The following is a 21,655-nucleotide window of genomic DNA, read 5'->3' as shown; positions in this document are numbered from 1 at the left end:
CCTCTTGAGATGCGACGGGAACGCCGGGAATTCTTTCCCGTTGAAAGCAGGGAAAGGATCCCTCATCTCGAGCTACGAGGGGGAAACGGGGCTCCTCTGGATGTGGGCGGGACCACCGTGTTTCCTCTCGAGTGGAGACGGGTATGGCGGTGAACTTCTTGAGGTGCAGCAAGGGTGCGAAAGACCCTTTCGAAGTTCAAGAGGTTAGGTGTCATTAGTCTCCAGACGCCTCATCGGAAATAGGCCTCATCTCGCCTGGAAGGGAGAACTTCCTGGATTTTCTCGAGTTGCGGCAGGTGTTCTGGAGTTACGACGGGGACCTCAGGGACCTGCCCTGGTGGCCTCAGGAGAGGCCAGTCCCCATGCGAGTTGCTAGGGGGCCTCTCGGGATTCCTCTCCCGTCGATACCGGGGCCAAAAAACTTGTGTGGAGTCAGGGCCGGAACCGAGGATTCCTCTCAGGGGCTGACATGGATCTTTGGGTACTTCTGGAGTCTCCGCAGGGGAGTCAGGCCTCGTCTCGAGTGGGGGCATGCACGTGCGCTTTCCTTCCAGGCTGTAGCAGCAATGTCACGATTCCCGTCGCGTGGATCAAAGGATCTGTGGTTTTCCCTCGAGGCTTTCCCTCGAGGCTTTCCCACAGGGCTGTTAGACGTGCCACCGTGGTGTGAGTCGATCCTCGGCGTGAAAGATGAGCCAGTGCAGGGCAAAGAGGTTCCTCTGGAATGGACTGAGACATCTGGGGGACTCTTGGAATGGTGGTACGACCATGGAGTTCCTCTCGCCTTTCCTGTTGAGAGTGCCTCCTCTTGAGATGCTACGGGAACGCCGGGAATTCTTTCCCGTTGAAAGCAGGGAAAGGATCCCTCATCTCGAGCTACGAGGGGGAAAAGGGGCTCCTCTGGATGTGGGCGGGACCATCGTGCTTCCTCTAGAGTGGAGACGGGTATGGCGGTTAACTTCTTGAGTTGCAGCAAGGGTGTGAAAGACCCTTTCGAAGTTCCAGAGGTTAGGTGTCATTAGTCTCCAGACGCCTCATCGGAAATAGGCCTCATCTCGCCTGGAAGGGAGAACTTCCTGGATTTTCTCGAGTTGCGGCAGGTGCTGTCGAGTTACGACGGGGACCTCAGGGACCCGCCCTGGTGGCCTCAGGAGAGGCCAGTCCCCATGCGAGTTGCTAGGGGGCCTCTCGTGATTCCTCTCCCGTCGATACCGGGGCCAAAATCCTTGTGTGGTGTCAGGGCCGGAACCGAGGATTCCTCTCAGGGGCTGACATGTATCTTTGGGTACTTCTGGAGTCTCCCCAGGGGAGTTAGGCCTCGTCTCGAGTGGGGGCATGCACGTGCGCTTTCCTTCCAGGCTGTAGCAGCAATGTCACGCTTCCCCTCGCGTGGATGAAAGGATCTGTGGTTTTCCCTCGAGGCTTTCCCTCGAGGCTTTCCCACAGGGCTGTCTCACGTGCCACCGTGGTGTGAGTCGATCCTCGGCGTGAAAGATGAGCCAGTGCAGGGCAAAGAGGTTCCTCTGGAATGGACTGAGACATCTGGGGGACTCTTGGAATGGTGGTACGACCATGGAGTTCCTCTCGCCTTTCCTGTTGAGAGTGCCTCCTCTTGAGATGCGACGGGAACGCCGGGAATTCTTTCCCGTTGAAAGCAGGGAAAGGATCCCTCATCTCGAGCTACGAGGGGGAAACGGGGCTCCTCTGGATGTGGGCGGGACCATCGTGCTTCCTCTCGAGTGGAGACGGGTATGGCGGTGAACTTCTTGAGTTGCAGCAAGGGTGTGAAAGACCCTTTCGAAGTTCCAGAGGTTAGGTGTCATTAGTCTCCAGACGCCTCATCGGAAATAGGCCTCATCTCGCCTGGAAGGAAGAACTTCCTGGATTTTCTCGAGTTGCGGCAGGTGTTCTCGAGTTACGACGGGGACCTCAGGGACCCGCCCTGGTGGCCTCAGGAGAGGCCAGTCCCGATGCGAGTTGCTAGGGGGCCTCTCGGGATTCCTCTCCCGTCGATACCGGGGCCAAAAACCTTGTGTGGAGTCAGGGCCGGAACCGAGGATTCCTCTCAGGGGCTGACATGGATATTTGGGTACTTCTGGAGTCTCCCCAGGGGAGTCAGGCCTCGTCTCGAGTGGGGGCATGCACGTGCGCTTTCCTTCCAGGCTGTAGCAGCAATATCACGATTCCCGTCGCGTGGATCAAAGGATCTGTGGTTTTCCCTCGAGGCTTTCCCTCGAGGCTTTCCCACAGGGCTGTCCCACGTGCCACCGTGGTGTGAGTCGATCCTCGGCGTGAAAGATGAGCCAGTGCAGGGCAAAGAGGTTCCTCTGGAATGGACTGAGACATCTGGGGGACTCTTGGCATGGTGGTACGAACATGGAGTTCCTCTCGCCTTTCCTGTTGAGAGTGCCTCCTCTTGAGATGCGACGGGAACGCCGGGAATTCTTTCCCGTTGAAAGCAGGGAAAGGATCCCTCATCTCGAGCTACAAGGGGGAAACGGGGCTCCTCTGGATGTGGGCGGGACCATCGTGCTTCCTCTCGAGTGGAGACGGGTATGGCGGTGAACTTCTTGAGTTGCAGCAAGGGTGTGAAAGACCCTTTCGAAGTTCCAGAGGTTAGGTGTCATTAGACTCCAGACGCCTCATCGGAAATAGGCCTCATCTCGCCTGGAAGGGAGAACTTCCTGGATTTTCTCGAGTTGTGGCAGGTGTTCTCGAGTTACGACGGGGACCTCAGGGACCCGCCCTGGTGGCCTCAGGAGAGGCCAGTCCCCATGCGAGTTGCTAGGGGGCCTCTCGGGATTCCTCTCTCGTCGATACCGGGGCCAAAAACCTTGTGTGGAGTCAGGGCCGGAACCGAGGATTCCTCTCAGGGGCTGACATGGATCTTTGGGTACTTCTGGAGTCTCCCCAGGGGAGTCAGGCCTCGTCTCGAGTGGGGGCATGCACGTGCGTTTTCCTTCCAGGCTGTAGCAGCAATGTCACGCTTCCCGTCGCGTGGATCAAAGGATCTGTGGTTTTCCCTCGAGGCTTTCCCTCCAGGCTTTCCCACAGGGCTGTCCCACGTGCCACCATGGTGTGAGTCGATCCTCAGCGTGAAAGATGAGCCAGTGCAGGGCAAAGAGGTTCCTCTGGAATGGACTGAGACATCTGGGGGAATCTTGGAATGGTGGTACGACCATGGAGTTCCTCTCGCCTTTCCTGTTGAGAGTGCCTCCTCTTGAGATGCGACGGGAACGCCGGGAATTCTTTCCCGTTGAAAGCAGGGAAAGGATCCCTCATCTCGAGCTACGAGGGGGAAACGGGGCTCCTCTGGATGTGGGCGGGACCACCGTGTTTCCTCTCGAGTGGAGACGGGTATGGCGGTGAACTTCTCGATGTGCAGCAAGGGTGCGAAAGACCCTTTCGAAGTTCAAGAGGTTAGGTGTCATTAGTCTCCAGACGCCTCATCGGAAATAGGCCTCATCTCGCCTGGAAGGGAGAACTTCCTGGATTTTCTCGAGTTGCGGCAGGTGTTCTGGAGTTACGACGGGGACCTCAGGGACCTGTCCTGGTGGCCTCAGGAGAGGCCAGTCCCCATGCGAGTTGCTAGGGGGCCTCTCGGGATTCCTCTCCCGTCGATACCGGGGCCAAAAAACTTGTGTGGAGTCAGGGCCGGAACCGAGGATTCCTCTCAGGGGCTGACATGGATCTTTGGGTACTTCTGGAGTCTCCCCAGGGGAGTCAGGCCTCGTCTCGAGTGGGGGCATGCACGTGCGCTTTCCTTCCAGGCTGTAGCAGCAATGTCACGATTCCCGTCGCGTGGATCAAAGGATCTGTGGTTTTCCCTCGAGGCTTTCCCTCGAGGCTTTCCCACAGGGCTGTTAGACGTGCCACCGTGGTGTGAGTCGATCCTCGGCGTGAAAGATGAGCCAGTGCAGGGCAAAGAGGTTCCTCTGGAATGGACTGAGACATCTGGGGGACTCTTGGAATGGTGGTACGACCATGGAGTTCCTCTCGCCTTTCCTGTTGAGAGTGCCTCCTCTTGAGATGCTACGGGAACGCCGGGAATTCTTTCCCGTTGAAAGCAGGGAAAGGATCCCTCATCTCGAGCTACGAGGGGGAAAAGGGGCTCCTCTGGATGTGGGCGGGACCATCGTGCTTCCTCTCGAGTGGAGACGGGTATGGCGGTTAACTTCTTGAGTTGCAGCAAGGGTGTGAAAGACCCTTTCGAAGTTCCAGAGGTTAGGTGTCATTAGTCTCCAGACGCCTCATCGGAAATAGGCCTCATCTCGCCTGGAAGGGAGAACTTCCTGGATTTTCTCGAGTTGCGGCAGGTGCTGTCGAGTTACGACGGGGACCTCAGGGACCCGCCCTGGTGGCCTCAGGAGAGGCCAGTCCCCATGCGAGTTGCTAGGGGGCCTCTCGTGATTCCTCTCCCGTCGATACTGGGGCCAAAATCCTTGTGTGGTGTCAGGGCCGGAACCGAGGATTCCTCTCAGGGGCTGACATGTATCTTTGGGTACTTCTGGAGTCTCCCCAGGGGAGTTAGGCCTCGTCTCGAGTGGGGGCATGCACGTGCGCTTTCCTTCCAGGCTGTAGCAGCAATGTCACGCTTCCCCTCGCGTGGATCAAAGGATCTGTGGTTTTCCCTCGAGGCTTTCCCTCGAGGCTTTCCCACAGGGCTGTCTCACGTGCCACCGTGGTGTGAGTCGATCCTCGGCGTGAAAGATGAGCCAGTGCAGGGCAAAGAGGTTCCTCTGGAATGGACTGAGACATCTGGGGGACTCTTGGAATGGTGGTACGACCATGGAGTTCCTCTCGCCTTTCCTGTTGAGAGTGCCTCCTCTTGAGATGCGACGGGAACGCCGGGAATTCTTTCCCGTTGAAAGCAGGGAAAGGATCCCTCATCTCGAGCTACGAGGGGGAAACGGGGCTCCTCTGGATGTGGGCGGGACCATCGTGCTTCCTCTCGAGTGGAGACGGGTATGGCGGTGAACTTCTTGAGTTGCAGCAAGGGTGTGAAAGACCCTTTCGAAGTTCCAGAGGTTAGGTGTCATTAGTCTCCAGACGCCTCATCGGAAATAGGCCTCATCTCGCCTGGAAGGAAGAACTTCCTGGATTTTCTCGAGTTGCGGCAGGTGTTCTCGAGTTACGACGGGGACCTCAGGGACCCGCCCTGGTGGCCTCAGGAGAGGCCAGTCCCGATGCGAGTTGCTAGGGGGCCTCTCGGGATTCCTCTCCCGTCGATACCGGGGCCAAAAACCTTGTGTGGAGTCAGGGCCGGAACCGAGGATTCCTCTCAGGGGCTGACATGGATATTTGGGTACTTCTGGAGTCTCCCCAGGGGAGTCAGGCCTCGTCTCGAGTGGGGGCATGCACGTGCGCTTTCCTTCCAGGCTGTAGCAGCAATATCACGATTCCCGTCGCGTGGATCAAAGGATCTGTGGTTTTCCCTCGAGGCTTTCCCTCGAGGCTTTCCCACAGGGCTGTCCCACGTGCCACCGTGGTGTGAGTCGATCCTCGGCGTGAAAGATGAGCCAGTGCAGGGCAAAGAGGTTCCTCTGGAATGGACTGAGACATCTGGGGGACTCTTGGAATGGTGGTACGACCATGGAGTTCCTCTCGCCTTTCCTGTTGAGAGTGCCTCCTCTTGAGATGCGACGGGAACGCCGGGAATTCTTTCCCGTTGAAAGCAGGGAAAGGATCCCTCATCTCGAGCTACGAGGGGGAAAAGGGGCTCCTCTGGATGTGGGCGGGACCATCGTGCTTCCTCTCGAGTGGAGACGGGTATGGCGGTTAACTTCTTGAGTTGCAGCAAGGGTGTGAAAGACCCTTTCGAAGTTCCAGAGGTTAGGTGTCATTAGTCTCCAGACGCCTCATTGGAAATAGGCCTCATCTCGCCTGGAAGGGAGAACTTCCTGGATTTTCTCGAGTTGCGGCAGGTGCTGTCGAATTACGACGGGGACCTCAGGGACCCGCCCTGGTGGCCTCAGGAGAGGCCAGTCCCCATGCGAGTTGCTAGGGGGCCTCTCGTGATTCCTCTCCCGTCGATACCGGGGCCAAAATCCTTGTGTGGTGTCAGGGCCGGAACCGAGGATTCCTCTCAGGGGCTGACATGTATCTTTGGGTACTTCTGGAGTCTCCCCAGGGGAGTTAGGCCTCGTCTCGAGTGGGGGCATGCACGTGCGCTTTCCTTCCAGGCTGTAGCAGCAATGTCACGCTTCCCCTCGCGTGGATCAAAGGATCTGTGGTTTTCCCTCGAGGCTTTCCCTCGAGGCTTTCCCACACGGCTGTCCCACGTGCCACCGTGGTGTGAGTCGATCCTCGGCGTGAAAGATGAGCCAGTGCAGGGCAAAGAGGTTCCTCTGGAATGGACTGAGACATCTGGGGGACTCTTGGAATGGTGGTACGACCATGGAGTTCCTCTCGCCTTTCCTGTTGAGAGTGCCTCCTCTTGAGATGCGACGGGAACGCCGGGAATTCTTTCCCGTTGAAAGCAGGGAAAGGATCCCTCATCTCGAGCTCCGAGGGGGAAACGGGGCTCCTCTGGATGTGGGCGGGACCATCGTGCTTCCGCTCGAGTGGAGACGGGTATGGCGGTGAACTTCTTGAGTTGCAGCAAGGGTGTGAAAGACCCTTTCGAAGTTCCAGAGGTTAGGTGTCATTAGTCTCCAGACGCCTCATCGGAAATAGGCCTCATCTCGCCTGGAAGGAAGAACTTCCTGGATTTTCTCGAGTTGCGGCAGGTGTTCTCGAGTTACGACGGGGACCTCAGGGACCCGCCCTGGTGGCCTCAGGAGAGGCCAGTCCCCATGCGAGGTGCTAGGGGGCCTCTCGGGATTCCTCTCCCGTCGATACCGGGGCCAAAAACCTTGTGTGGAGTCAGGGCCGGAACCGAGGATTCCTCTCAGGGGCTGACATGGATCTTTGGGTACTTCTGGAGTCTCCCCAGGGGAGTCAGGCCTCGTCTCGAGTGGGGGCATGCACGTGCGCTTTCCTTCCAGGCTGTAGCAGCAATGTCACGCTTCCCCTCGCGTGGATCAAAGGATCTGTGGTTTTCCCTCGAGGCTTTCCCTCGAGGCTTTCCCACAGGGCTGTCCCACGTGCCACCGTGGTGTGAGTCGATCCTCGGCGTGAAAGATGAGCCAGTGCAGGGCAAAGAGGTTCCTCTGGAATGGACTGAGACATCTGGGGGACTCTTGGAATGGTGGTACGACCATGGAGTTCCTCTCGCCTTTCCTGTTGAGAGTGCCTCCTCTTGAGATGCGACGGGAACGCCGGGAATTCTTTCCCGTTGAAAGCAGGGAAAGGATCCCTCATCTCGAGCTACGAGGGGGAAACGGGGCTCCTCTGGATGTGGGCGGGACCATCGTGCTTCCTCTCGAGTGGAGACGGGTATGGCGGTGAACTTCTTGAGTTGCAGCAAGGGTGTGAAAGACCCTTTCGAAGTTCCAGAGGTTAGGTGTCATTAGTCTCCAAACGCCTCATCGGAAATAGGCCTCATCTCGCCTGGAAGGGCGAACTTCCTGGATTTTCTCGAGTTGCGGCAGGTGTTCTGGAGTTACGACGGGGACCTCAGGGACCCGCCCTGGTGGCCTCAGGAGAGGCCAGTCCCCATGCGAGTTGCTAGGGGGCCTCTCGGGAATCCTCTCTCGTCGATACCGGGGCCAAAAACCTTGTGTGGAGTCAGGGCCGGAACCGAGGATTCCTCTCAGGGGCTGACATGGATCTTTGGGTACTTCTGGAGTCTCCCCAGGGGAGTCAGGCCTCGTCTCGAGTGGGGGCATGCACGTGCGTTTTCCTTCCAGGCTGTAGCAGCAATGTCACGCTTCCCGTCGCGTGGATCAAAGGATCTGTGGTTTTCCCTCGAGGCTTTCCCTCCAGGCTTTCCCACAGGGCTGTCCCACGTGCCACCGTGGTGTGAGTCGATCCTCAGCGTGAAAGATGAGCCAGTGCAGGGCAAAGAGGTTCCTCTGGAATGGACTGAGACATCTGGGGGAATCTTGGAATGGTGGTACGACCATGGAGTTCCTCTCGCCTTTCCTGTTGAGAGTGCCTCCTCTTGAGATGCGACGGGAACGCCGGGAATTCTTTCCCGTTGAAAGCAGGGAAAGGATCCCTCATCTCGAGCTACGAGGGGGAAACGGGGCTCCTCTGGATGTGGGCGGGACCATCGTGTTTCCTCTCGAGTGGAGACGGGTATGGCGGTGAACTTCTTGAGGTGCAGCAAGGGTGCGAAAGACCCTTTCGAAGTTCAAGAGGTTAGGTGTCATTAGTCTCCAGACGCCTCATCGGAAATAGGCCTCATCTCGCCTGGAAGGGAGAACTTCCTGGATTTTCTCGAGTTGCGGCAGGTGTTCTGGAGTTACGACGGGGACCTCAGGGACCTGCCCTGGTGGCCTCAGGAGAGGCCAGTCCCCATGCGAATTGCTAGGGGGCCTCTCGGGATTCCTCTCCCGTCGATACCGGGGCCAAAAACCTTGTGTGGAGTCAGGGCCGGAACCGAGGATTCCTCTAAGGGGCTGACATGGATCTTTGGGTACTTCTGGAGTCTCCCCAGGGGAGTCAGGCCTCGTCTCGAGTGGGGGCATGCACGTGCGCTTTCCTTCCAGGCTGTAGCAGCAATGTCACGATTCCCGTCGCATGGATCAAAGGATCTGTGGTTTTCCCTCGAGGCTTTCCCTCGAGGCTTTCCCACAGGGCTGTTAGACGTGCCACCGTGGTGTGAGTCGATCCTCGGCGTGAAAGATGAGCCAGTGCAGGGCAAAGAGGTTCCTCTGGAATGGACTGAGACATCTGGGGGACTCTTGGAATGGTGGTACGACCATGGAGTTCCTCTCGCCTTTCCTGTTGAGAGTGCCTCCTCTTGAGATGCGACGGGAACGCCGGGAATTCTTTCCCGTTGAAAGCAGGGAAAGGATCCCTCATCTCGAGCTACGAGGGGGAAAAGGGGCTCCTCTGGATGTGGGCGGGACCATCGTGCTTCCTCTCGAGTGGAGACGGGTATGGCGGTTAACTTCTTGAGTTGCAGCAAGGGTGTGAAAGACCCTTTCGAAGTTCCAGAGGTTAGGTGTCATTAGTCTCCAGACGCCTCATCGGAAATAGGCCTCATCTCGCCTGGAAGGGAGAACTTCCTGGATTTTCTCGAGTTGCGGCAGGTGCTGTCGAGTTACGACGGGGACCTCAGGGACCCGCCCTGGTGGCCTCAGGAGAGGCCAGTCCCCATGCGATTTGCTAGGGGGCCTCTCGTGATTCCTCTCCCGTCGATACCGGGGCCAAAATCCTTGTGTGGTGTCAGGGCCGGAACCGAGGATTCCTCTCAGGGGCTGACATGTATCTTTGGGTACTTCTGGAGTCTCCCCAGGGGAGTTAGGCCTCGTCTCGAGTGGGGGCATGCACGTGCGCTTTCCTTCCAGGCTGTAGCAGCAATGTCACGCTTCCCCTCGCGTGGATCAAAGGATCTGTGGTTTTCCCTCGAGGCTTTCCCTCGAGGCTTTCCCACAGGGCTGTCCCACGTGCCACCGTGGTGTGAGTCGATCCTCGGCGTGAAAGATGAGCCAGTGCAGGGCAAAGAGCTTCCTCTGGAATGGACTGAGACATCTGGGGGACTCTTGGAATGGTGGTACGACCATGGAGTTCCTCTCGCCTTTCCTGTTGAGAGTGCCTCCTCTTGAGATGCGACGGGAACGCCGGGAATTCTTTCCCGTTGAAAGCAGGGAAAGGATCCCTCATCTCGAGCTACGAGGGGGAAACGGGGCTCCTCTGGATGTGGGCGGGACCATCGTGCTTCCTCTCGAGTGGAGACGGGTATGGCGGTGAACTTCTTGAGTTGCAGCAAGGGTGTGAAAGACCCTTTCGAAGTTCCAGAGGTTAGGTGTCATTAGTCTCCAAACGCCTCATCGGAAATAGGCCTCATCTCGCCTGGAAGGGCGAACTTCCTGGATTTTCTCGAGTTGCGGCAGGTGTTCTGGAGTTACGACGGGGACCTCAGGGACCCGCCCTGGTGGCCTCAGGAGAGGCCAGTCCTCATGCGAGTTGCTAGGGGGCCTCTCGGGATTCCTCTCCCGTCGATACCGGGGCCAAAAACCTTGTGTGGAGTCAGGGCCGGAACCGAGGATTCCTCTCAGGGGCTGACATGGATCTTTGGGTACTTCTGGAGTCTCCCCAGGGGAGTCAGGCCTCGTCTCGAGTGAGGGAATGCACGTGCGCTTTCCTTCCAGGCTGTAGCAGCAATGTCACTCTTCCCGTCGCGTGGATCAAAGGATCTGTGATTTTCCCTCGAGGCTTTCCCTCGAGGCTTTCCCACACGGCTGTCCCCCGTGCCACCGTGGTGTGAGTCGATCCTCGGCGTGAAAGATGAGCCAGTGCAGGGCAAAGAGCTTCCTCTGGAATGGACTGAGACATCTGGGGGACTCTTGGAATGGTGGTACGACCATGGAGTTCCTCTCGCCTTTCCTGTTGAGAGTGCCTCCTCTTGAGATGCGACGGGAACGCCGGGAATTCTTTCCCGTTGAAAGCAGGGAAAGGATCCCTCATCTCGAGCTCCGAGGGGGAAACGGGGCTCCTCTGGATGTGGGCGGGACCATCGTGCTTCCTCTCGAGTGGAGACGGGTATGGCGGTGAACTTCTTGAGTTGCAGCAAGGGTGTGAAAGACCCTTTCGAAGTTCCAGAGGTTAGGTGTCATTAGTCTCCAGACGCCTCATTGGAAATAGGCCTCATCTCGCCTGGAAGGGAGAACTTCCTGGATTTTCTCGAGTTGCGGCAGGTGTTCTCGAGTTACGACGGGGACCTCAGGGACCCGCCCTGGTGGCCTCAGGAGAGGCCAGTCCCCATGCGAGGTGCTAGGGGGCCTCTCGGGATTCCTCTCCCGTCGTTACCGGGGCCAAAAACCTTGTGTGGAGTCAGGGCTGGAACCGAGCATTCCTCTCAGGGGATGACATGGATCTTTGGGTACTTCTGGAGTCTCCCCAGGGGAGTCAGGCCTCGTCTCGAGTGGGGGAATGCACGTGCGCTTTCCTTCCAGGCTGTAGCAGCAATGTCACGCTTCCCGTCGCGTGGATCAAAGGATCTGTGGTTTTCCCTGGAGGCTTTCCCTCGAGGCTTTCCCACAGGGCTGTCCCTCGTGCCACCGTAGTGTGAGTCGATCCTCGGCGTGAAAGATGAGCCAGTGCAGGGCAAAGAGGTTCCTCTGGAATGGACTGAGATATCTGGGGGACTCTTGGAATGGTGGTACGACCATGGAGGTCCTCTCGCCTATCCTGTTGAGAGTTCCTCCTCTTGAGATGCGACGGGAACGCCGGGAATTCTTTCCCGTTGAAAGCAGGGAAAGGATCCCTCATCTCGAGCTACGAGGGGGAAACGGGGCTCCTCTGGATGTGGGCGGGACCATCGTGCTTCCTCTCGAGTGGAGACGGGTATGGCGGTGAACTTCTTGAGTTGCAGCAAGGGTGTGAAAGACCATTTCGAAGTTCCAGAGGTTAGGTGTCATTAGTCTCCAGACGCCTCATCGGAAATAGGCCTCATCTCACCTGGAAGGGAGAACTTCCTGGATTTTCTCGAGTTGCGGCAGGTGTTCTCGAGTTACGACGGGGACCTCAGGGACCCGCCCTGGTGGCCTCAGGAGAGGCCAGTCCCCATGCGAGTTGCTAGGGGGCCTCTCGGGATGTCTATCCCGTCGATACTGGGGCCAAAAACCTTGTGTGGAGTCTGGGCCGGAACCGAGGATTCCTCTCAGGGGCTGACTTGGATCTTTGGGTACTTCTGGAGTCTCCCCAGGGGAGTCAGGCCTCGTCTCGAGTGGGGGCATGCACGTGTGCTTTCCTTCCAGGCTGTAGCAGCAATGTCACGCTTCCCGTCGCGTGGATCAAAGGATCTGTTGTTTTCCCTCGAGGCTTTCCCTCGAGGCTTTCCCACAGGGCTGTCCCACGTGCCACCGTGGTGTGAGTCGATCCTCGGCGTGAAAGATGAGCCAGTGCAGGGCAAAGAGGTTCCTCTGGAATGGACTGAGACATCTGGGGGACTCTTGGAATGGTGGTACGACCATGGAGTTCCTCTCGCCTTTCCTGTTGAGAGTGCCTCCTCTTGAGATGCGACGGGAACGCCGGGAATTCTTTCCCGTTGAAAGCAGGGAAAGGAACCCTCATCTTGAGCCCCGAGGGGGAAACGGGGCTCCTCTGGATGTGGGCGGGACCATCGTGCTTCCTCTCGAGTGGAGACGGGTATGGCGGTGAACTTCTTGAGTTGCAGCAAGGGTGTGAAAGACCCTTTCGAAGTTCCAGAGGTTAGGTGTCATTAGTCTCCAGACGCCTCATCGGAAATAGGCCTCATCTCGCCTGGAAGGGAGAACTTCCTGGATTTTCTCGAGTTGCGGCAGGTGTTCTTGAGTTACGACGGGGACCTCAGGGACCCGCCCTGGTGGCCTCAGGAGAGGCCAGTCCCCATGCGAGTTGCTAGGGGGCCTCTCGGGATTCCTCTCCCGTCGATACCGGGGCCAAAAACCTTGTGTGGAGTCAGGGCCGGAACCGAGGATTCCTCTCAGGGGCTGACATGGATCTTTGGGTACTTCTGGAGTCTCCCCAGGGGAGTCAGGCCTCGTCTCGAGTGGGGGAATGCACGTGCGCTTTCCTTCCAGGCTGTAGCAGCAATGTCACTCTTCCCGTCGCGTGGATCAAAGGATCTGTGATTTTCCCTCGAGGCTTTCCCTCGAGGCTTTCCCACACGGCTGTCCCCCGTGCCACCGTGGTGTGAGTCGATCCTCGGCGTGAAAGATGAGCCAGTGCAGGGCAAAGAGCTTCCTCTGGAATGGACTGAGACATCTGGGGGACTCTTGGAATGGTGGTACGACCATGGAGTTCCTCTCGCCTTTCCTGTTGAGAGTGCCTCCTCTTGAGATGCGACGGGAACGCCGGGAATTCTTTCCCGTTGAAAGCAGGGAAAGGATCCCTCATCTCGAGCTCCGAGGGGGAAACGGGGCTCCTCTGGATGTGGGCGGGACCATCGTGCTTCCTCTCGAGTGGAGACGGGTATGGCGGTGAACTTCTTGAGTTGCAGCAAGGGTGTGAAAGACCCTTTCGAAGTTCCAGAGGTTAGGTGTCATTAGTCTCCAGACGCCTCATCGGAAATAGGCCTCATCTCGCCTGGAAGGAAGAACTTCCTGGATTTTCTCGAGTTGCGGCAGGTGTTCTCGAGTTACGACGGGGACCTCAGGGACCCGCCCTGGTGGCCTCAGGAGAGGCCAGTCCCGATGCGAGTTGCTAAGGGGCCTCTCGGGATTCCTCTCTCGTCGATACCGGGGCCAAAAACCTTGTGTGGAGTCAGGGCCGGAACCGAGGATTCCTCTCAGGGGCTGACATGGATATTTGGGTACTTCTGGAGTCTCCCCAGGGGAGTCAGGCCTCGTCTCGAGTGGGGGCATGCACGTGCGCTTTCCTTCCAGGCTGTAGCAGCAATATCACGATTCCCGTCGCGTGGATCAAAGGATCTGTGGTTTTCCCTCGAGGCTTTCCCTCGAGGCTTTCCCACAGGGCTGTCCCACGTGCCACCGTGGTGTGAGTCGATCCTCGGCATGAAAGATGAGCCAGTGCAGGGCAAAGAGGTTCCTCTGGAATGGACTGAGACATCTGGGGGACTTTTGGAATGGTGGTACGACCATGGAGTTCCTCTCGCCTTTCCTGTTGAGAGTGCCTCCTCTTGAGATGCGACGGGAACGCCGGGAATTCTTTCCCGTTGAAAGCAGGGAAAGGATCCCTCATCTCGAGCTACGAGGGGGAAAAGGGGCTCCTCTGGATGTGGGCGGGACCATCGTGCTTCCTCTCGAGTGGAGACGGGTATGGCGGTTAACTTCTTGAGTTGCAGCAAGGGTGTGAAAGACCCTTTCGAAGTTCCTGAGGTTAGGTGTCATTAGTCTCCAGACGCCTCATCGGAAATAGGCCTCATCTCGCCTGGAAGGGAGAACTTCCTGGATTTTCTCGAGTTGCGGCAGGTGCTGTCGAGTTACGACGGGGACCTCAGGGACCCGCCCTGGTGGCCTCAGGAGAGGCCAGTCCCCATGCGAGTTGCTAGGGGGCCTCTCGTGATTCCTCTCCCGTCGATACCGGGGCCAAAATCCTTGTGTGGTGTCAGGGCCGGAACCGAGGATTCCTCTCAGGGGCTGACATGTATCTTTGGGTACTTCTGGAGTCTCCCCAGGGGAGTTAGGCCTCGTCTCGAGTGGGGGCATGCACGTGCGCTTTCCTTCCAGGCTGTAGCAGCAATGTCACGCTTCCCCTCGCGTGGATCAAAGGATCTGTGGTTTTCCCTCGAGGCTTTCCCTCGAGGCTTTCCCACAGGGCTGTCCCACGTGCCACCGTGGTGTGAGTCGATCCTCGGCGTGAAAGATGAGCCAGTGCAGGGCAAAGAGGTTCCTCTGGAATGGACTGAGACATCTGGGGGACTCTTGGAATGGTGGTACGACCATGGAGTTCCTCTCGCCTTTCCTGTTGAGAGTGCCTCCTCTTGAGATGCGACGGGAACGCCGGGAATTCTTTCCCGTTGAAAGCAGGGAAAGGATCCCTCATCTCGAGCTACGAGGGGGAAACGGGGCTCCTCTGGATGTGGGCGGGACCATCGTGCTTCCTCTCGAGTGGAGACGGGTATGGCGGTGAACTTCTTGAGTTGCAGCAAGGGTGTGAAAGACCCTTTCGAAGTTCCAGAGGTTAGGTGTCATTAGTCTCCAAACGCCTCATCGGAAATAGGCCTCATCTCGCCTGGAAGGGCGAACTTCCTGGATTTTCTCGAGTTGCGTCAGGTGTTCTGGAGTTACGACGGGGACCTCAGGGACCCGACCTGGTGGCCTCAGGAGAGGCCAGTCCTCATGCGAGTTGCTAGGGGGCCTCTCGGGATTCCTCTCCCGTCGATACCGGGGCCAAAAACCTTGTGTGGAGTCAGGGCCGGAACCGAGGATTCCTCTCAGGGGCTGACATGGATATTTGGGTACTTCTGGAGTCTCCCCAGGGGAGTCAGGCCTCGTCTCGAGTGGGGGCATGCACGTGCGCTTTCCCTCCAGGCTGTAGCAGCAATGTCACGATTCCCGTCGCGTGGATCAAAGGATCTGTGGTTTTCCCTCGAGGCTTTCCCTCGAGGCTTTCCCACAGGGCTGTCCCACGTGCCACCGTGGTGTGAGTCGATCCTCGGCGTGAAAGATGAGCCAGTGCAGGGCAAAGAGGTTCCTCTGGAATGGACTGAGACATCTGGGGGACTCTTTGAATGGTGGTACGACCAAGGAGTTCCTCTCGCCTTTCCTGTTGAGAGTGCATCCTCTTGAGATGCGACGGGAACGCCGGGAATTCTTTCCCGTTGAAAGCAGGGAAAGGATCCCTCATCTTGAGCTCCGAAGGGGAAACGGGGCTCCTCTGGATGTGGGCGGGACCATCGTGCTTCCTCTCGAGTGGAGACGGGTATGGCGGTGAACTTCTTGAGTTGCAGCAAGGGTGTGAAAGACCCTTTCGAAGTTCCAGAGGTTAGGTGTCATTAGTCTCCAGACGCCTCATCGGAAATAGGCCTCATCTCGCCTGGAAGGGAGAACTTCCTGGATTTTCTCGAGTTGCGGCAGGTGTTCTCGAGTTACGACGGGGACCTCAGGGACCCGCCCTGGTGGCCTCAGGAGAGGCCAGTCCCCATGCGAGGTGCTAGGGGGCCTCTCGGGATTCCTCTCCCGTCGATACCGGGGCCAAAAACCTTGTGTGGAGTCAGGGCTGGAACCGAGCATTCCTCTCAGGGGCTGACATGGATCTTTTGGTACTTCTGGAGTCTCCACAGGGGCGTCAGGCCTCGTCTCGAGTGGGGGAATGCACGTGCGCGTTCCTTCCAGGCTGTAGCAGCAATGTCACGCTTCCCGTCGCGTGGATCAAAGGATCTGTGGTTTTCCCTGGAGGCTTTCCCTCGAGGCTTTCCCACAGGGCTGTCCCTCGTGCCACCGTAGTGTGAGTCGATCCTCGGCGTGAAAGATGAGCCAGTGCAGGGCAAAGAGGTTCCTCTGGAATGGACTGAGATATCTGGGGGACTCTTGGAATGGTGGTACGACCATGGAGGTCCTCTCGCCTATCCTGTTGAGAGTTCCTCCTCTTGAGATGCGACGTGAACGCCGGGAATTCTTTCCCGTTGAAAGCAGGGAAAGGATCCCTCATCTCGAGCTACGAGGGGGAAACGGGGCTCCTCTGGATGTGGGCGGGACCATCGTGCTTCCTCTCGAGTGGAGACGGGTATGGCGGTGAACTTCTTGAGTTGCAGCAAGGGTGTGAAAGACCCTTTCGAAGTTCCAGAGGTTAGGTGTCATTAGTCTCCAGACGCCTCATCGGAAATAGGCCTCATCTCACCTGGAAGGGAGAACTTCCTGGATTTTCTCGAGTTGCGGCAGGTGTTCTCGAGTTACGACGGGGACCTCAGGGACCCGCCCTGGTGGCCTCAGGAGAGGCCAGTCCCCATGCGAGTTGCTAGGGGGCCTCTCGGGATGTCTATCCCGTCGATACTGGGGCCAAAAACCTTGTGTGGAGTCAGGGCCGGAACCGAGGATTCCTCTCAGGGGCTGACTTGGATCTTTGGGTACTTCTGGAGTCTCCCCAGGGGAGTCAGGCCTCGTCTCGAGTGGGGGCATGCACGTGTGCTTTCCTTCCAGGCTGTAGCAGCAATGTCACGCTTCCCGTCGCGTGGATCAAAGGATCTGTGGTTTTCCCTCGAGGCTTTCCCTCGAGGCTTTCCCACAGGGCTGTCCCACGTGCCACCGTGGTGTGAGTCGATCCTCGGCGTGAAAGATGAGCCAGTGCAGGGCAAAGAGGTTCCTCTGGAATGGACTGAGACATCTGGGGGCCTCTTGGAATGGTGGTACGACCATGGAGTTCCTCTCGCCTTTCCTGTTGAGAGTGCCTCCTCTTGAGATGCGACGGGAACGCCGGGAATTCTTTCCCGTTGAAAGCAGGGAAAGGAACCCTCATCTTGAGCCCCGAGGGGGAAACGGGGCTCCTCTGGATGTGGGCGGGACCATCGTGCTTCCTCTCGAGTGGAGACGGGTATGGCGGTGAACTTCTTGAGTTGCAGCAAGGGTGTGAAAGACCCTTTCGAAGTTCCAGAGGTTAGGTGTCATTAGTCTCCAGACGCCTCATCGGAAATAGGCCTCATCTCGCCTGGAAGGGAGAACTTCCTGGATTTTCTCGAGTTGCGGCAGGTGTTCTCGAGTTACGACGGGGACCTCAGGGACCCGCCCTGGTGGCCTCAGGAGAGGCCAGTCCCCATGCGAGTTGCTAGGGGGCCTCTCGGGATTCCTCTCCCGTCGATACCGGGGCCAAAAACCTTGTGTGGAGTCAGGGCCGGAACCGAGGATTCCTCTCAGGGGCTGACATGGATCTTTGGGTACTTCTGAAGTCTCCCCAGGGGAGTCAGGCCTCGTCTCGAGTGGGGGCATGCACGTGCACTTTCCTTCCAGGCTGTAGCAGCAATGTCACGCTTCCCGTCGCGTGGATCAAAGGATCTGTGGTTTTCCCTCGAGGCTTTCCCTCGAGGCTTTCCCACAGGGCTGTCCCACGTGCCACCGTGGTGTGAGTCGATCCTCGGCGTGAAAGATGAGCCAGTGCAGGGCAAAGAGGTTCCTCTGGAATGGACTGAGACATCTGGGGGACTCTTGGAATGGTGGTACGACCATGGAGTTCCTCTCGCCTTTCCTGTTGAGAGTGCCTCCTCTTGAGATGCGCCGGGAATGCCGGGAATTCTTTCCCGTTGAAAGCAGGGAAAGGATCCCTCATCTCCAGCTATGAGGGGGAAACGGGGCTCCTCTGGATGTGGGCGGGACCATCATGCTTCCTCTCGAGTGGAGACGGGTATGGCGGTGAACTTCTTGAGTTGCAGCAAGGGTGTGAAAGACCCTTTCGAAGTTCCAGAGGTTAGGTGTCATTAGTCTCCAGACGCCTCATCGGAAATAGGCCTCATCTCGCCTGGAAGGGAGAACTTCGTGGATTTTCTCGAGTTGCGGCAGGTGTTCTGGAATTACGACGGGGACCTCAGGGACCCGCCCTGGTGGCCTCTGGAGAGGCCAGTCCCCATGCGAATTGCTAGGGGGCCTCTCGGGATTCCTCTCCCGTCGATACCGGGGCCAAAAACCTTGTGTGGAGTCAGGGCCGGAACCGAGGATTCCTCTAAGGGGCTGACATGGATATTTGGGTACTTCTGGAGTCTCCCCAGGGGAGTCAGGCCTCGTCTCGAGTGGGGGCATGCACGTGCGCTTTCCTTCCATGCTGTAGCAGCAATATCACGATTCCCGTCGCGTGGATCAAAGGATCTGTGGTTTTCCCTCGAGGCTTTCCCTCGAGGCTTTCCCACAGGGCTGTCCCACGTGCCACCGTGGTGTGAGTCGATCCTCGGCATGAAAGATGAGCCAGTGCAGGGCAAAGAGGTTCCTCTGGAATGGACTGAGACATCTGGGGGACTTTTGGAATGGTGGTACGACCATGGAGTTCCTCTCGCCTTTCCTGTTGAGAGTGCCTCCTCTTGAGATGCGACGGGAACGCCGGGAATTCTTTCCCGTTGAAAGCAGGGAAAGGATCCCTCATCTCGAGCTACGAGGGGGAAAAGGGGCTCCTCTGGATGTGGGCGGGACCATCGTGCTTCCTCTCGAGTGGAGACGGGTATGGCGGTTAACTTCTTGAGTTGCAGCAAGGGTGTGAAAGACCCTTTCGAAGTTCCAGAGGTTAGGTGTCATTAGTCTCCAGACGCCTCATCGGAAATAGGCCTCATCTCGCCTGGAAGGGAGAACTTCCTGGATTTTCTAGAGTTGCGGCAGGTGCTGTCGAGTTACGACGGGGACCTCAGGGACCCGCCCTGGTGGCCTCAGGAGAGGCCAGTCCCCATGCGAGTTGCTAGGGGGCCTCTCGTGATTCCTCTCCCGTCGATACCGGGGCCAAAATCCTTGTGTGGTGTCAGGGCCGGAACCGAGGATTCCTCTCAGGGGCTGACATGTATCTTTGGGTACTTCTGGAGTCTCCCCAGGGGAGTTAGGCCTCGTCTCGAGTGGGGGCATGCACGTGCGCTTTCCTTCCAGGCTGTAGCAGCAATGTCACGCTTCCCCTCGCGTGGATCAAAGGATCTGTGGTTTTCCCTCGAGGCTTTCCCTCGAGGCTTTCCCACAGGGCTGTCCCACGTGCCACCGTGGTGTGAGTCGATCCTCGGCGTGAAAGATGAGCCAGTGCAGGGCAAAGAGGTTCCTCTGGAATGGACTGAGACATCTGGGGGACTCTTGGAATGGTGGTACGACCATGGAGTTCCTCTCGCCTTTCCTGTTGAGAGTGCCTCCTCTTGAGATGCGACGGGAACGCCGGGAATTCTTTCCCGTTGAAAGCAGGGAAAGGATCCCTCATCTCGAGCTACGAGGGGGAAACGGGGCTCCTCTGGATGTGGGCGGGACCATCGTGCTTCCTCTCGAGTGGAGACGGGTATGGCGGTGAACTTCTTGAGTTGCAGCAAGGGTGTGAAAGACCCTTTCTAAGTTCCAGAGGTTAGGTGTCATTAGTCTCCAAACGCCTCATCGGAAATAGGCCTCATCTCGCCTGGAAGGGCGAACTTCCTGGATTTTCTCGAGTTGCGGCAGGTGTTCTGGAGTTACGACGGGGACCTCAGGGACCCGCCCTGGTGGCCTCAGGAGAGGCCAGTCCCCATGCGAGTTGCTAGGGGGCCTCTCGGGATTCCTCTCCCGTCGATACCGGGGCCAAAAACCTTGTGTGGAGTCAGGGCCGGAACCGAGGATTCCTCTCAGGGGCTGACATGGATATTTGGGTACTTCTGGAGTCTCCCCAGGGGAGTCAGGCCTCGTCTCGAGTGGGGGCATGCACGTGCGCTTTCCCTCCAGGCTGTAGCAGCAATGTCACTCTTCCCGTCGCGTGGATCAAAGGATCTGTGGTTTTCCCTCGAGGCTTTCCCTCGAGGCTTTCCCACAGGGCTGTCCCACGTGCCACGGTGGTGTGAGTCGATCCTCGGCGTGAAAGATGAGCCAGTGCAGGGCAAAGAGGTTCCTCTGGAATGGACTGAGACATCTGGGGGACTCTTGGAATGGTGGTACGACCATGGAGTTCCTCTCGCCTTTCCTGTTGAGAGTGCCTCCTCTTGAGATGCGACGGGAACGCCGGGATTTCTTTCCCGTTGAAAGCAGGGAAAGGATCCCTCATCTCGAGCTCCGAGGGGGAAACGGGGCTCCTCTGGATGTGGGCGGGACCATCGTGCTTCCTCTCGAGTGGAGACGGGTATGGCGGTGAACTTCTTGAGTTGCAGCAAGGGTGTGAAAGACCCTTTCGAAGTTCCAGAGGTTAGGTGTCATTAGTCTCCAGACGCCTCATCGGAAATAGGCCTCATCTCGCCTGGAAGGGAGAACTTCCTGGATTTTCTCGAGTTGCGGCAGGTGTTCTCGAGTTACGACGGGGACCTCAGGGACCCGCCCTGGTGGCCTCAGGAGAGGCCAGTCCCCATGCGAGGTGCTAGGGGGCCTCTCGGGATTCCTCTCCCGTCGATACCGGGGCCAAAAACCTTATGTGGAGTCAGGGCTGGAACCGAGCATTCCTCTCAGGGGCTGACATGGATCTTTGGGTACTTCTGGAGTCTCCACAGGGGAGTCAGGCCTCGTCTCGAGTGGGGGAATGCACGTGCGCTTTCCTTCCAGGCTGTAGCAGCAATGTCACGCTTCCCGTCGCGTGGATCAAAGGATCTGTGGTTTTCCCTGGAGGCTTTCCCTCGAGGCTTTCCCACAGGGCTGTCCCTCGTGCCACCGTAGTGTGAGTCGATCCTCGGCGTGAAAGATGAGCCAGTGCAGGGCAAAGAGTTTCCTCTGGAATGGACTGAGATATCTGGGGGACTCTTGGAATGGTGGTACGACCATGGAGGTCCTCTCGCCTATCCTGTTGAGAGTTCCTCCTCTTGAGATGCGACGGGAACGCCGGGAATTCTTTCCCGTTGAAAGCAGGGAAAGGATCCCTCATCTCGAGCTACGAGGGGGAAACGGGGCTCCTCTGGATGTGGGCGGGACCATCGTGCTTCCTCTCGAGTGGAGACGGGTATGGCGGTGAACTTCTTGAGTTGCAGCAAGGGTGTGAAAGACCATTTCGAAGTTCCAGAGGTTAGGTGTCATTAGTCTCCAGACGCCTCATCGGAAATAGGCCTCATCTCGCCTGGAAGGGAGAACTTCCTGGATTTTCTCGAGTTGCGGCAGGTGTTCTTGAGTTACGACGGGGACCTCAGGGACCCGCCCTGGTGGCCTCAGGAGAGGCCAGTCCCCATGCGAGTTGCTAGGGGGCCTCTCGGGATTCCTCTCCCGTCGATACCGGGGCCAAAAACCTTGTGTGGAGTCAGGGCCGGAACCGAGGATTCCTCTCAGGGGCTGACATGGATCTTTGGGTACTTCTGGAGTCTCCCCAGGGGAGTCAGGCCTCGTCTCGAGTGGGGGAATGCACGTGCGCTTTCCTTCCAGGCTGTAGCAGCAATGTCACTCTTCCCGTCGCGTGGATCAAAGGATCTGTGATTTTCCCTCGAGGCTTTCCCTCGAGGCTTTCCCACACGGCTGTCCCCCGTGCCACCGTGGTGTGAGTCGATCCTCGGCGTGAAAGATGAGCCAGTGCAGGGCAAAGAGCTTCCTCTGGAATGGACTGAGACATCTGGGGGACTCTT

Source organism: Capricornis sumatraensis, chromosome 14, assembly GCF_032405125.1.
Source record: "Capricornis sumatraensis isolate serow.1 chromosome 14, serow.2, whole genome shotgun sequence".
Classification (NCBI taxonomy): Eukaryota; Metazoa; Chordata; class Mammalia; order Artiodactyla; family Bovidae; genus Capricornis; species Capricornis sumatraensis.
Note: the sequence above shows the minus strand (reverse complement) of the source record.